Source organism: Grampus griseus (genome assembly GCF_964374135.1).
Source record: "Grampus griseus genome assembly, chromosome: 15".
NCBI lineage: Eukaryota > Metazoa > Chordata > Mammalia > Artiodactyla > Delphinidae > Grampus > Grampus griseus.
In genome coordinates, this window is record NC_139009.1 from 33,900,177 (window position 1) to 33,906,425 (window position 6,249).

Genomic DNA, 6,249 nt, shown 5'->3' on the forward strand with positions numbered 1-6,249 from the left:
GGTGATTTCCCTTATGTAAGCCAAAGCTCTCAAGAAGGGGACGATGACCCATTATTCTAATTTTAAAACTATACTATACTTATATAATTTGTATTATTATTGTTTTTTTAAAAAAACCTTCCAATGGTAAAGATTATCGAATGAATAAAAATACAGGTAAGAAAAAAAGAGAAAAAAATACAGGTAAGAAGTTAGGCAGTTTATCTCAAAACAAAAAAAATCTAAACTTTCCACTTCTGTTCAATGAACAAAAATAAACAGCCTTTCACATGGACCTGAAAGCTAAGCCTTATATTGATTTCATAATTTTGCATTTTACTTCCAAATGTTTCATATGAAAGAGTGGCTATGGCTAAAAAAATGAGGAAAAAAAAATATGCACAGCTATGGCCACACACACAATTCTCTTGTATCAGAGTCGAGGATTTAAACTCAAATACAGCTCTCCACTAAGGAAGTAAAATTCTCCTGCCCTCTGCATTGTAGAGAAGGAAAGCATGCAATTCCGTTGGGGCTCCAAGATCAAGTTTGTAACATACAGTTAAAAAGCAATATGTTAAGTTGAATAAATCCCTGTATTTTATTTTATTTTTTAAAATATGGAACGCTTCGGGGCTTCCCAGGTGGCGCAGTGGTTGAGAGTCCGCCTGCCGTTGCCGGGGACACGGGTTCGTGCCCCGGTCCGGGAAGATCCCACATGCCACGGAGCGGCTGGGCCCGTGAGCCATGGCCGCTGAGCCTGCGCGTCCGGAGCCTGTGCTCCGCAACAGGAGAGGCCACAACAGTGAGAGGCCCGCATACCGCGAAAAAAAAAAAATAAATAAAATAAAATATGGAACTCTTCATGAATTTACGTGTCATCCTCGCGCAGTGGCCATGCTAATCTCTGTATTGCTCCAATTTTAGTATATGTGCTGCTGAAGCGAGCAAAAATCCCTGTATTTTAATACAGCAAAACACCTGTCATTACTAACACTTCTTTTCTCTAATGGAAAAAAAAAAAACATTTTATAACATTAAACACTACAAATGGCCTCCACTCTGTCATGGGCAGAATTATAGAATTATTTCAAAACAATTAAATTGAAGTGTAGGAGGGGAAAACCTACCAAGTACAAAGTCATGGTAAATTTTAGTTTTAGTTTCAATACAACATTGCATAAATTAAGTAAAAGCACTACCCCAGACATAAATGATATAGCATTACTTAGTCCTGGTAGGTGAACTCCAAATAATATATACTCCCTCTGGCTTTCATCCACTAAGTGTATATTGGTATAGTGTTGATAGTTTAAAATATAAATCAAAGGATGCTCATCAAAGCTACATAAAATTAATTTGTTCAAACTATAGCATAAATGCAGATTATCCAATTCAATTCCGTAACAAATAATAAACTCACAATTGAGCTACACCAACAGTCAAAAGTTTAAGTGCTTATTGGGAATGTCTGGGAGAATTGGAAAAATCTGAAAGTTTAGGCATAAGTGTGGAATTGCTAAAAGAAAAATAAAAGTTAATGACAGAATGGGACAATATAATCGTGCTTGTGGATAACATTTCACAAGTCTATGGAAAGCTCAACAGCATGGGGCAGCAAATTTATTAGTTTACTTTTCAGGGGCAGAACTGATATGCCCAGTCCTCCAAGTACAGATGGGTCTGGAAAGGCAGGAAGCAAAACACCATATGAAAGCATGCTGAACAAACAGAGAAGTGTATGAAACCTTCCCTGACCAAAATGGAATTTTTCCAGAACATTCCATTAAAGTTTCAACCCATGTTACTTCCTCTTCAGTTATGACATTTCTCAGCCTGGCCCTTCTAAATAATGCAATGATAAACTATGAAATAACTGCACTTATTTGCATGTATGTGAATGAATGCACAACCGTGAAGTTTTGCAATTTAAAAACTCTATTGAAGGGCTTCCCTGGTGGCGCAGTGGTTAAGAATCCGCCTGCCAATGCAGGAGACATGGGTTCAAGCCCTGGTCCGGGAAGATCCCACATGCTGCAGAGCAACTAAGCCCGTGCGCCACAACTACTGAGCCTGCGTTCTAGGGCCCGCGAGCCACAACTACTGAGTCCATGTGCTACGACTACTGAAGCCCACGCACCTAGAGCCCGTGCTCCACAACAAGAGAAGCCACTGCAATGAGAAGCCCGCACACCGCAACAAAGAGTAGTTCCCCGCTCGCCGCAACTAGAGAAAGCCTGTGCGCAGCAACAAAGACCCAATGCAGCCAAAAATAAAATAAATTAATTAAAAAAAAACTCTATTGAAAATCTGAGTTCCCTATACACTGGTCCCCAGTCCTCCTTCCTGACATCTAGAGCATCTAAAAGCAACAACTGATTTATTTTATTTTATTTTTTGCGGTACGCGGGCCTCTCCCGTTGCGGAGCACAGGCTCCGGACGTGCAGGCTCAGCGGTCATGGTTCACGGACCCAGCCGCTCCGCGGCATGTGGGATCTTCCCGGACCAGGGCACGAACCCGTGTCCCCTGAATCGGCAGGCGGACTCTCAACCACTGTGCCACCAGGGAAGCCCCTGATTTTTATATGACCTATAAAAAGGGGCCCCAAAGTCCCAAAGAAAATATTTTTAAGAGAAATCCTTCGTGCCTTCTGAAGTTATCAAAAAAAAAAAAAGTATGTCCAAAGAGTACTGAATCAAAAGTCTGAAAACCAGGTTTCTGAGGTGTGCCCTGACACTAGGGTGACCAAGTGTCCAGTCCACCTGAGACTAAGGAATTTCCCAGGATGGGGGTACGTTTAGTGCTAAAACCAAGAAAGTTCCAGGCAAACCAGGGTAAGCTGGTCTCCCTACGGGTGACGACGGCTAAATCACAACCCAGTGGGAGCACAGCGGCCTGTGCTAACATTTAGATGGGATAAAGGACATAGGAAGGGGCAAGGTGAACCAGAAGGTCTCCAGGGCCCTTTAGTTGTAATTTACTATGACCCTATGACATATTTATACCACATTTGATTGGAATGTATATTTCATACCATAAGTGAATATACTTTTATGTAGGGTCAGAGGGTGCTGGAAATATTTTGTGAAGCTATGCGTTAAATTTGGAGTTATATATGCTTAATAGCAAAACAGAGCTAGGAGTTTCCAGTTTTTTATTTTTCATTTCTATAGTAAAGAGGAAAAATAAGCTGCTTCTAGAAAATATCAAGCCAACAGAGAAAATTCTTCCAATACCAACATCCAACTTAATCCCATCTCTCCTCCTCCCAGATCACTGGAGACCTAGGACATCTGGACAAAAGTTTAAAAACAGGAAATATTATTTTGACTTACTGCCACCATGAAAGAATACATTTCCACATTTTTAAGAAAGTAAGAATTTAGAAACGTGTGCTTACAAGTAACTACAAAACCCAGGAGAAAAGCAAATGCAACTGTAGCAACCAGCAATAACAAAAGAGTCATAAAGAGCCTGTGCTCTGCAACAAGTGAAGCGCACTGCTATGAAGAGTAGTCCCTGCTCACTCCAACTAGACAAAGCCTGCACGCAGCAACGAAGACCCAATGCAGCCAAAAATAAATTAATTAAATAAATAAAAGATAAAGAAGACCTTGAATTGTTAGAGTATATTTACTTTCAAATATGTTTCCTAATTTTGGACCTTTAATTCTGAAAAATCCCACTTAAGAGGATACAAAACAAGTCATATATTAATAAGATCAAGTCACACAAGCTCACGGGCGGTACAATGAGAACAAACATTCGGGATTCCTCTTTCCTCCTTGGGCATTCTAATTTAAGATACCTGACTTACTGAGACTAATATAGGTCCTAATGAAAGCATTTCTGCCATGAAGACTGAGTTATGAGAAATTTCTAGAAGTACAACTATGAAAGAAGTGTTACTCAATTATTATTTTTTAAGGCAGTAACTCAGGGAAAGCTATAAGAAAATGCCTCTGTTCCTAAAAAACTACAACATCCATGATATATATTTTTTTCACTCATGAATGAACTATTCTATCAGGTCTCATCATCATCCTTACTACACGGGTGGCTGAACTGACATTAGCATTTATCTAACATGCTCCTTTATGAGAACTGGTCTTACGAAAACTTTGGCATCACCAACAAGAGATTTCTTACTAGTTACTTAAGGGCAGCCTCAAAGTCTGCTTGTGTATTTACATGTGTGACTCTACACATACCCATACAGGTATACAGTTCTCCTTGTCTCTTCAAAAAGCAGTTTCTCTTCCCAAATCAGTCAACAGTTTGTGCCCAAGTCTATGTCTACCACCTATGCTGTGGGGACATGAAGGTGTGTGTGAGAGAGAGGATCCCAGCCCTCAAGATAGTTATACTTTACTTGGGGAGATAAGACATACATTCTCATGAAGAGTTCTCAGTGCCAGAAAAATTGCTGGCTGTCTTATTCTTGTTAGTAATGTGGGGGTGCTATCACCTGCCTGTTATTTGCATAAATCACAAAGCCTTAATCAAAATAGGTAAGAAAAAATAAATCCATGCTACTTATTTCAAATATATTAAAATACAATAAATAACAGAGCTTATTTTGAGTATGTAATAAGTAACATACCAGTGTGCAATAGTAGGCAAGATGGGGCGACAGTCTTAATGGCCAAAATATCACTTAAATTCAGGAAAGGAAGTTAGGGAAAAGGAATGGTTTCGCTATTATTACCTCAGCAGTGACAACAGCCAAGAGTGTGGTTTCTCAAGGCTTTTCTTAAAACCCAGAGGTGTGTTAAGAATAAGCTGCTGGGCTAGGTTCTTAGAGATCTAGGTTTTAGCCCCAACTCCTTCACGGTCATATCCTCTCTTGCCCTGGTTTTCTACCCATACTGCTTGAGGCTGGAACTAGACGACGGCTAATATTCCTTTAATGAACACGTCTGGTAACTCTTTCTTTGATAAATATATCCAGGTCCCCTTTCCAACTCCTCTGCTCCCCCTCCCACCCCCACTAAATTACAGTGTGTAACATTAAATTATTCATGAATCTATGACTTTAATTTTTTGTGTTTCTATACTGACGGCTTTACAGCAACTGGTTAACAAAGCAAAATCCTAATTCAGATTGCTAAAATTCAGCAGCAAACAATCATCAGTTTTACATTATCTAGTCCTAATAACCTAGCCAGATTAGTATGGCATATTATTCAATATTGTTACAAGAAGTTTTGGCATAGCTGTAATTGGCAGTGGGGAAGATCAGCCCAAATAATTATGTACTCATTGTTTTCAGCTGACTTAAAACTGGCTTGGCTACACAGCAACCAAGAGTAAGGAAATAATTTCTTTTCTTGTGATAATCTAGTGACAACATCTAAGCATGACTTTGGTATAAAACGGCTACGTAAATATCCTTTCATCTTAAGTCTTATTAAAGCCATGGTGTTTGGCAAAAAAAAATTAAGAGCAGAAGAAGATAAGTATGGGTTGTAATATCAAACTATTTCCATTATCATTTTAATGTTGGAAATCTTGTTTGGACATCCAAATCTTAGGATAATTCTCACCTAGTAACAGCAATGAATTCAAATAAAATGAACTCCAATAAAATGCTAAGCAATACAAATACTCTTTTTAGTCATATCAGGACAGAGAAAAAAGAAATCCAAAATGGAAAAGGAAGAACACACTCAATCTTCCATATGAAGCTGTATGATAAGGTGAATAACAGAAGCAAACACAAACCAGATAATTGAGAAATATGCGGGAGAATTTTCTCAAATACTATTCTTGCTTGTATCTACTAGCTCCACTATACAGTTTAAAATGTGGCCAAATTTTTAAAGTAGTTGTTAAACACTTCCTGCATCTGACATATGTTTCCAGGGTACTTCTGACATTGATATGAGAGATTATAAAACATTTAGAAATGAAAATGTTACTCTCCAACAAAAAACACTATAACTTCCAAGCTTCCTCTGCATTCACAAGACGGAAAAACATTTGGAAAATAGTAGCTTTCGGTTTTAAAATGTTCAAATAATATACTTTACAACAAACATGAAACATGTAATTGTTCAAGGCAAGGAAGAGACAAGTCTAAATAAAACAGGATCCTAAAATTTACTCTAGGAGTCATTCCTTTTCCTGTGCAGTCTCAATCATATTTACTCCATAATAAGTAAACTGCTTTACCCCTTCAGCTGGGAAGGACAATTTTTACTCTACCAAGGTGATGACAGTACCACTGCAGTGCTCACCCAACGAGAAATGCATGAATATGAAGTAG